Here is a 9,728-nt window from a genome sequence, read left to right as displayed (position 1 = left end):
GGAATTCAAGGGCAGATTTAGGGACCGGACAGCACAACATCTTGTGAACCTCAGGTGAAATCTTTGCATGATATTCAGACATTAGGAAGCCATTCTTCTCTATCAAGGGGAAGGGGGTCATTTATGTCGACTCATAGGATTCAGGTGAATCTTGGGATTTAATATTATCAAGTGCATTCAACCCAAATATCCTTACCCCAGGACTCAGGGCTTCACTACTTCCCTATCAGGATTCTGATTTTAGCATAGAAAATTTTCCAGTAATATGAATTCAACCTTCTTTATTACTCTGCTTCTCTATTAGTACCTGGGTCTGATTTTTACTACAATATTTTCTCCGGCTACATGAAATATTAATAAGTGTCTTTTTTAATGCTGCCATGGAGTTCATGATTATTCCTTGAGTTGATAGTTAGGTGAACTAAGACTTTCAATGTATTCTTTCAACATTTCAATGGCAATTAACAGCCAACGACATTTCAAGTCTTATAATTACCAATGTCTCTACATCATTCAAATACTAGAGACATTGCGTCAACTATGGTGTCTTCTACATATATTCAATCTCAGTTCCCTATAAATGAGAGTTTAAGTAGTTCTGATGTGACAGCATGCCAGGAATGATCATCACTCCAGGGACCACCTGGAATAGAGTATCTGTTACCATCTGGCCATCAGCGATTCAATTCCACAACCCTATCCTGAGGGCCTGTATACTAAGACCCCTTCTGGTACCACCTATTATAAATTGGCTTTCCCAAGAAGCAGATTCTGAAACATGAATTTAATGAAAGTAGTTATTTGCAAGGTGATTCTAGGAAGCACTGATAGAAGGGTGGGAAAATGAGATAGAAAAGGAAAGAAAGCAACAAAGGATGCCATATGGAGCAGGTAACTGCAAAAGACACTTGGAGCTCAATGCCAGTGGGAAATACTGAGTAACAATGTATTGATAACATATACCTTGAGGTTATCCCATCTGAGACCAGTGAGCTGGGATAGTTTTCCATCATTTACCATCAGTCATTGAATGACGGCTGTTCATGAGAGGATAAGTATTAACTACCTGGCAATACTAGCCTGCCCAGCTCACAGGTGAAGAAAGTTATCAGCATCAGAAAAAGAGTTTAGGTAAAGAGTTGCAGGTGTTTCTGTTTGGAAGCTATCAGGTTGTTATGCATGATAATAGTGTAAACCAAGGAAATATGAGCAGACCATCTTCTGTAACAGCTACCTTTGGTCATTTCAAGTCACAAAACAGCCTTACTTCTGTACTTAAAATGCCCAATACCATGTAATACTCAACTCTTCCAATGTGAATCAAAATTATGGCTACTCCACCTCCCCCGGGAAGGTGACAACCACTGTCTCTATTCCAACTCCTTTCACTATGTTATTTTGCTGCCTCCAGTTTCTGAGCCCTCCGAAGTTGGAAAATAGAAACGAAGGGAGTTAGGGGAGCCTGGAAAGTTCTGGCTTGTCTGGAAATGTCACAAGCTGGAAATGTGTCAAGTGCTTTCTGGACTTGGACAATGTATAAAGATTGTTCTTTAATGGACACTCTTGTGGACTCTCCCACAGGGCCCTTGACACATCTTTTCTGACTCATAGCTTTCTCCTCCTGCAGGCACAAGAATCCTTGGCTATAGTTTCTCTGTCCTGAAGCTTGTTTACCTCTCCAGGAGGCCCTATTAGGCAGGATTTATGATCACTCCCACGCTGGTCCTCTGTGGCGTATGTGGACCTCACCCAACCACAGATAACATTCCTGATCCCTCTACCCTAACAAACTCTAAAAATGCAAGTGACCCATGCAGCCATCTCTCCTTTCCCCTACCACTGATGGAATGAACCAGTCCAGTTTTGCTTTTAGATATTTCCATATGGGAGCTGGACGTTAGTCCCCTGCATCCCTCCAATCACAAGACACATACTGTATGTGCAACTCTCAATGGTTTTATTGAAGCCTCTTACTAGGTTTAATGTGGCAGGCAGAAATCTCTGACCCCTTTCTCAGGGTTGGAAGAGGGATTTTTCCAAAATATTCTCTCCACAAACTCTTTCCTAAACTCTTTTCTCTCCATACCTGCAACGTACATAAGGGATTTTTAAGAATTATGTAACAAATCCTTGGCAACCTACTTTTTGCAAAGCTTTCATGGTGGTCTACCTTATAATTCCCTGTGGCTTCTGATATCTACTGTCATCAGGCCTCAAACAAAACTGAGACATAAAGAGCCAATGTTAGCATCTTAATATAATTATAAAAAAATCAAACAATTCCTAGAAATTCAAAATGTGGTTGCAGAAATAAATATAATACATACTCATTACAGAAAAATTAGGGGAAAAAAGAAAGTACAGAAAAAAAAATAGAAAAGGAAAACATGCTCCGTAACTCCAGCAACCACAGACAACCAACAACACATCATTCTGATTTATTTCTATCCAGTTGTTTTTTATTCTGTGCATATGGTTCTTTACATATTATGATAATACTCTATGTACAATTTCCCATCGGGATTTCCTTTTATTTAACTCTGGTATTTTCCATATGATTCTAAACACTTCACAAATGGGATTAATAGGGATAAACTAGCCCACAGAAGAGATGTGCCACAATATATTTCATTCTTCCCATATTGTTAAACATTATGGTTGGCTCCAAGTTTTAGTAATTTTAAAAGTTAATTCCATAAATACTTTTTCCCCTAACATTTTTCCTAGATTTTAGGGTTAGAATCTATTCACAGAGGCATAATTACTGGCTTAAAAGGAAATCCCCAAGATTTAAAGCCTCCTCACTGGTCTAAAACCAGGGCCCCTCACTGTCGTTTTATTGACAGGGTAACCACTGAAAAGGCTGAAAGAGGGTCAGAATAGATAGAGGCCAAGGTCCCACTTTAGTGGCCACTGCTGAGACCTTTGAAAGGATAGGTAGGAAAGGAGCCCATGCCACAAGGACCCTCACATCTGACAGGTACTTTCCTGGGATGACTTTGGCTAAAATACTCACTCAGTTTGTAGAATTAAGAACAGAAATACTATTAGAGACTCAGTTATGTAAGACAGTAGTGAAACCTCAAAAGCTTTCAAGTCATGCAGGCCACGTGAAGAAGTGACGTAGGCTCAGTGGATCTGCTGCAAACTGTTCCTTCTAAGGTGAAAAATCACTGCTCATTCTCAGATAGTCTTGTCACATTTAGCAAACAAAAATACAGATGCCCAGTTAAATTAGAATTTCAGATAAAGAAGGGATAAACCTCTGTTTATATAAGTACGCCCCAATTATTGCATGGGACATACCTATGTTAAAACATTATCTGTTGTTTCCCAAAATTCTAATTTAACTGGGCATCCTGTATTTTATCTAACAGCTCTATTCCCCAACTGTTGCCATCAAGAGGGTGGGTCTAGGATTGCTAGATATTCAAATCTCTCAAGAGCTACCAGAAATCTGGAGGTTCTTGCTAAATCTCCTTATTTCCATATTTTAGCAACTAGTTCAAAATGTTTCAAAAACATCTGGGGGCCAGATGAAACCTCTAATATTAGATTATGATCCAGAATACAGACTAAAATATATCTACCATTGGAAGGAACAGTTCTAATGCATATTAATCACGTCTTCTTTATGTCAGTGATTTTCTGAGAGCAGGTGGAGACAGGGGAGAGGCAGAAAAAGCCATGTGGACACAATACCTCAGAGGAAGTTGGAAAAGAGAGGGAAAGTTCGGAATAATGTTGGAGAAAAGAGACTCTGGATACCATGTATAAACTCTTCCTACTTGACTAGTTTAGGTAGAGCCAGCTCTGTGCCTTAGAAAAGTCAGTGTATGCCCTCGATATTTAAATATGTTTCACTAATCATAATCAGGTCAACCATTTTAAGGTAATAGCAAGGAAAACACAAATTCTTCCTTTATTTAAACCTCACAAGGAAGAGCTTCCACCGAAAACAATGAAATTATTCGAGTTAACATTTACTAGAATTAAGCAAATTGTAGCTTCACTTTAAACTTCTATTTGTTAATTAAGCATGTTTCTTCAGTAGTAAAATTGAGACAATTTTAAATGAAAAATCTTCAATTTTTTAAGTAAGAAAGATTTTCTCTGATGGCATCCAAGTCCCAACTTCCTAATTAAAATAAAATAATGGCTTTCCCCTCAGTTGTGGGAAGGAGACATTTAGAGAATTACCATGAGGTACTTGAGAGGAACACCATTAAAAATGATGAATATAGGTAGCTGAACATTTTGCTGTTGCTAAATTGAATTCAGTGGATAGGTAAAAAAGCTCTTATTTATTTGGTGCCAAGCCTTGATGCATTCATATAAATTGTCTGGCATGTGCAGTGTTATGAGTCAAACAGCTTTGTTTCTGTAAAATAATTCTAGATGCAGAGTTGCCTGGATGTAATTTCCAGAGTTCTATATTCAGCATATAGAATTCAATTCTTACTTTTGCTGGAATAGTAGTAACAGTGTATACCCCTAAGCAAAAAGGAGTGAGGTTGTCACAGGTAAAGCCCATTAACAATTCCTAGGAAATAAAAATAGAATCTGGGTAATAAAAAAGTCTAACCTTTTATTTCCCTTTGCCTTCCTGCTCCGTCTAGTTTCACTTGCTTCCCGGGTGCAATGTAGAGGCCTCGGACCCGGCACTTCAGAGTTCCTAGTGTGAAACGGCTTTGCCTGGCACCTCGGGTCAGCGGGCATGTGAGGAAGTGCTGCGCACAACATTGCAATTCAAGATGGCGGCAGCAGTGGCGGGCCAAGTGCAGAGATGCTGCACGGGGCACTGCAATCTGAAGCGTGAGCAGCGCAGCTGCGCCACACCCGCGAGAACTGCGCCACACCCGCGAGAACTCCGCCCCCGCCCTGCTGACGAGAACTCTTTAAATGCAGCCTCAGCTGTGGCCTGTTAGGGAGGGTGGGGGTTGCGTGGACTCCAGAGCACAAGCTCGCACCTCTCCATTCTTTGATCAAAGAATAAAGCCTTCCTTGGCTTCTGAACCAAACTAGGTCTCATTCTATTTGCTGGAATGACAACAAGCAGCAGTACCCTTGGGGACTGACTCGGGAGGGTAGGTAACAAGGTTCTTACTTATCCTAACTTGGGATCTGAGCTTTCAGTTCAGAGCTGAACTCCAGATTTCTTAGGGAGTTGTTTTATTAATTAATGACCAAGTATAGATATGTATTAAATCAGGGACAATATTCAAAATCTTTAGCCTTCCATATGGCATAAGTACTGACCAATCAGAATGGATATTAACCCAATCAGAACAGTAGTTTTCTGTTTAAAAAAAAAAAAAAACTCCTGTACAGCATATTAGCACTGTATACAATCCAGAGAAACAGGCCTTAGAAGGAAAAAAAAAAAGGTCCAGACTCTGCCTTCAAGAACTGTATGTTATAATTGATGTTTATTTTAGAAGGCAACCTCTCGATTATCATTTAATTTACTAGTTCATAAGGACAAGACCAAGGAAAAGTCAGAAAGTGGAGCACCACAACCATCCAGATTCGTGAGGTTTGCAAAATTTGTGCAATTTTTCTCTTCCTGATAACTATGATAACTATGCCCCTTTCCAATGTAAGTTTGAGGCTCCTCCCATGAAGAAGAGGCTATTTCACTCCCCTTTGAATCTGAGCTGCTCTTGTGATCTGCTTTGACCAACAGTGGAAATGTTGTGCCTATTCTAAGTCTTGGCCCCAAGAGGCATACATGATTCCAAGTTCTTTCTTTGAAACTTGCTGCCACCATACAAACAAGTCTGGGCTGGCCGGCTGGCTAATGACAGCACAGGGTTCAATCACCCCTGTTGCTCTAGTCAAACTGCCAGCTGACTACAGATACATGGAGAAGCCCAGCTAAGACCAATCCTGACCTGATCAGCAGAGGCATCCAGCTGACACAGACTTATGAGAAACAATAAATAGTCATTTTAAGCCACAAATATTTAGGGTGGTTTGTTAGGCAGCAATAGATAATGAACTCAGTTGGCCTGGCTAATTTGAGAAAAAAGAAAGCAGAAACTAGGGTTTTTATTAGTAGACAAAAATATAGATATACTAATGTCTCAAGTTTTATAGGGGTGTCAGGAATGCTTCAGAAATACAAGCCAATCCTCATTTCTATGGTGCTGAGCTTGACAAAAGTGTAGCTGTTTGAATACAAAAGAATTGACGGTGATAAAGATTGTTTTATGCCACATTTCAGCAAGAAATGGAGAAATAAAATTGCAATAGATAGTCTCTATATTATTTCTCTCATTGGTGCTACAGATAAAAATAGGTAGAGACCATACTCCCAGAAATCTTTTCACTACAGGTCCCAATGTACCATGTGAAAAACTTCTGAAATTGAAGTGGACCTAATAAAACAATATTTCTTGAAAGATATTTCTTAAAAAAAGTGTCATTTTAAATGCAAATTTACTAAGGATCACTTGGGAAAGAAGCTGACCTTTCTCTTCATTTCAATGGAAATATTTGGGTCTATATGGTACTTTTGATTTAAATGTAATTGATTTTCAACAATGATAACAATAATGCTGGCACTGAGCATTCCCAGTTGTATATATTGTTTTCTAGATACCAAGACAGTACAGAATTAGAGCTGAAGAGTTGTCATTGAGGATTAAATACTACATAAGGTTAAGGATAATGAGAAGCCTGAACTTCAGAAAAGATCATAGTGACTGTTATTTCAGAAGAATTACAAATGAGATGGACATTACTGATTCATAATTCCCTGAAATCCTGACAAGATGTCCAACTAGCATGGGCTGTTGGCTCACTCCTCTAAAATCAGCCTGTGAGAAACTATGCAAGTAAGATAGAAACATGGATCTGAAGAACTAACATTAAAGAGAATGCAAAGCCTTCAGGAAACCAATACTAAAAAAAACAAAAGACAACCCTGAACTAGTGTGTGTGTTTGTGTGTGTGTGTGTGTGTGTGTGTGTGTGTGTGTGTGTGTAGGGTCTTAAAACTGGTGAGAATAGTGGGAAAGCCTGTGGCAAATTGTCCCTACACTGATGTGGAAGGAGGGGCTGGGATGGAGTATTTATTCTATTCTCACTTATCCCCCGGAATCCCTTGAGACCATTGTAGCCTGTGTCACTCATAGATATTAAAAGTAACAGCGGAGTCAGTGGAGAAGCATCAGGCAGGCTGTAAGCCCATGGGGTGGAAACTAATGAAAACAGGTGCAGGCTGTCCTGCCTGCCCTCAGGCAGTCACTCCACCACTGTTCTCCCCAGTGGAGAGCCAGCGGATTAAAACCATGGAGTTTATTTCTTCCTGACAATCCCTGACCAGCTGAGTTGCCTGAAGTCCTGGTAGCAAATACTAGTAGTTCTGAGCTCTGTGATATGCGGGGCAATTGGACTTATATAATCAATTACTACTAGGCATTTTCCTTTGAATCCTTCACCTTAGTCTTAGTCCTCATATGTCCAAAATAGAGTTTGTCTTCTTAAAATCTCCTCCTTTATTTTTTTTTAATCAGTGAATGGAACTGTCACCCATATAGCCATCCAAGCCAGAAACTTGAGAATCATCCCAGACTTTTACAATACCATTTGTTATTAAATCATGTCACATTTTCCTGCTAATATCCATTTTCTCCATTCCCACAGCTAGTGCCTTAGATATACAATTTTAATTTATATACTGCCATATATAATTTTGCTACCAGGCTATCATTGTCCCTGACTCCATTATTATCAGAGTGAGCTTCCTAAAACAAAGGTCTGATCACACAGCAGGGTAAAACATTTGTTTTTTTAATTTCAATATTTCTTTTATGATTTATGGGTTTTGTATCTTCTTTAAGGAAATATTCCTACCCTAAATTCATAAAAATATTCCGTTTTTTACTTTACTCTCAGTCAGTAAATTATCCAATTAAAAAAAAGGTTATTGTTTTATTTTGTTTGATTGCATCCAGTAGTTCTAGGCATTTGGTAGTAGATTTGTCTCTCTTTTTTTTTTTTTCTTGTCTGAACCAGAGAGAGTCCATGTTAACCTTTAAACCACTCTGTGCTATTTTTTTTATTACTTGTACTAAAAAGCATCCTCAATAAAACAAGAGGCAAAAACGCATAGAGTGGCATGTACATATATACACTACCAAATGTAAAACTGATAGCTAGTGGGAAGCAGCCGCATAGCACAGGGAGTTCAGCTTGGTGCTTTGTGACCACCTAGATGGGTGGGATAGGGAGGGTGGGAGGGAGACGCAAGAGGGAAGGGATATGGGGATATATGTATATGTACAACTGATTGACTTTGTTATAAAGCAGAAACTAACACACCATTGTGAAGCAATTATACCCCAATAAAGATGTTTAAAAAATGCATAAAATTTATTTTATTTTTTTAAATATTTTTTTTGAATTTTATTTTTTTCATACAGCAGGTTCTTATTAGTTATCTATTTTATATATATTACTGTGTATATGTCAATCCCAATCTCCCAATTCATACCAACACCACCAGCACAGCCCCCCCCCCCGCCCCGCTTTCCCCCCTTGGTGTCCATACGTTTGTTCTCTACATCTGTGTCTCTATTTCTGCCTCGCAAACCAGTTCATCTGTACCATTTTTCTAGATTCCACACATATGCGTTAATATACGATATTTATTTTTCTGACTTACTTCACTCTGTATTACAGTCTCTAGGTCCATCCATGTCCCTACAAATGACCCAATTTCGTTCCTTTTTATGGCTGAGTAATATTCCATTGTATATATGTACCACATCTTCTTTATCCATTTGTCTGTCGATGGACATTTATGTTGCTTCCATGACCTGGCTACTGAATTATGTTTTTCTCTGGGAATATGCCCAGTACTGGGAAGGCTGGGTCATATGGTAATTCTATTTTTAGTTTTTTAACGAACCTCCATATTGTTCTCCAAGGTGGCTGTAACAATTTACATTCCCACCAACAGTGCAAGAGGGTTTGTTTTTCTCCATACCCTCTCTAGCATTTGTTGTTTGTAGATTTTCTGATGATGCCCATTCTAACCAGTGTGGGGTGACACTTCATTGTAGTTTTGACTTGCATTTCTCTAATTAGTGATGTCAAGCAGCTTTTCATGTGCCTCTTGGCCATCTGTATGTCTTCTTTGGAGAAATGTCTATTTAGATCTTCTGCCCATTTTTTGATTGGGTTGTTTGTTTTTTTAATATTGAGCTACATAAGCCGTTTATATATTTTGGAGATTAATCCTTTGTCTGTTGATTCATTTGTAAATATTTTCTCCCATTTGGAGTGTTGTCTTTTCATCTTTTTTTTCTTTTTTTTTTTAAAGGGTATATATGAAGATTCTGGCTAACTGAGGTTTTTTTAATTTTATTTATTTATTTATTTATTTATGGCTGTGTTGGGTCTTCGTTTCTGTGCGAGGGCTTTCTATTTGCGGCAAGTGGGGGCCACTCTTCATTGCGGTGCGCGGGCCTCTCACTATCGCGGCCTTTCCTGTTGCGGAGCACAGGCTCCAGACGCGCAGGCTCAGCAATTGTGGCTCACGGGCCTAGTCGCTCTGCGGCATGTGGGATCTTCCCAGACCAGGGCTCGAACCCGTGTCCCCTGCATTGGCAGGCAGATTCTCAACCACTGCGCCACCAGGGAAGCCCTGTCTTTTCATCTTGTTTATAGTTTCCTTTGCTGTGCAAAAGCTTTTAAGTTTCATTAGGTCCCATTTGTTTA

Source organism: Eschrichtius robustus, chromosome 2, assembly GCF_028021215.1.
Source record: "Eschrichtius robustus isolate mEscRob2 chromosome 2, mEscRob2.pri, whole genome shotgun sequence".
NCBI lineage: Eukaryota > Metazoa > Chordata > Mammalia > Artiodactyla > Eschrichtiidae > Eschrichtius > Eschrichtius robustus.
Note: the sequence above shows the minus strand (reverse complement) of the source record.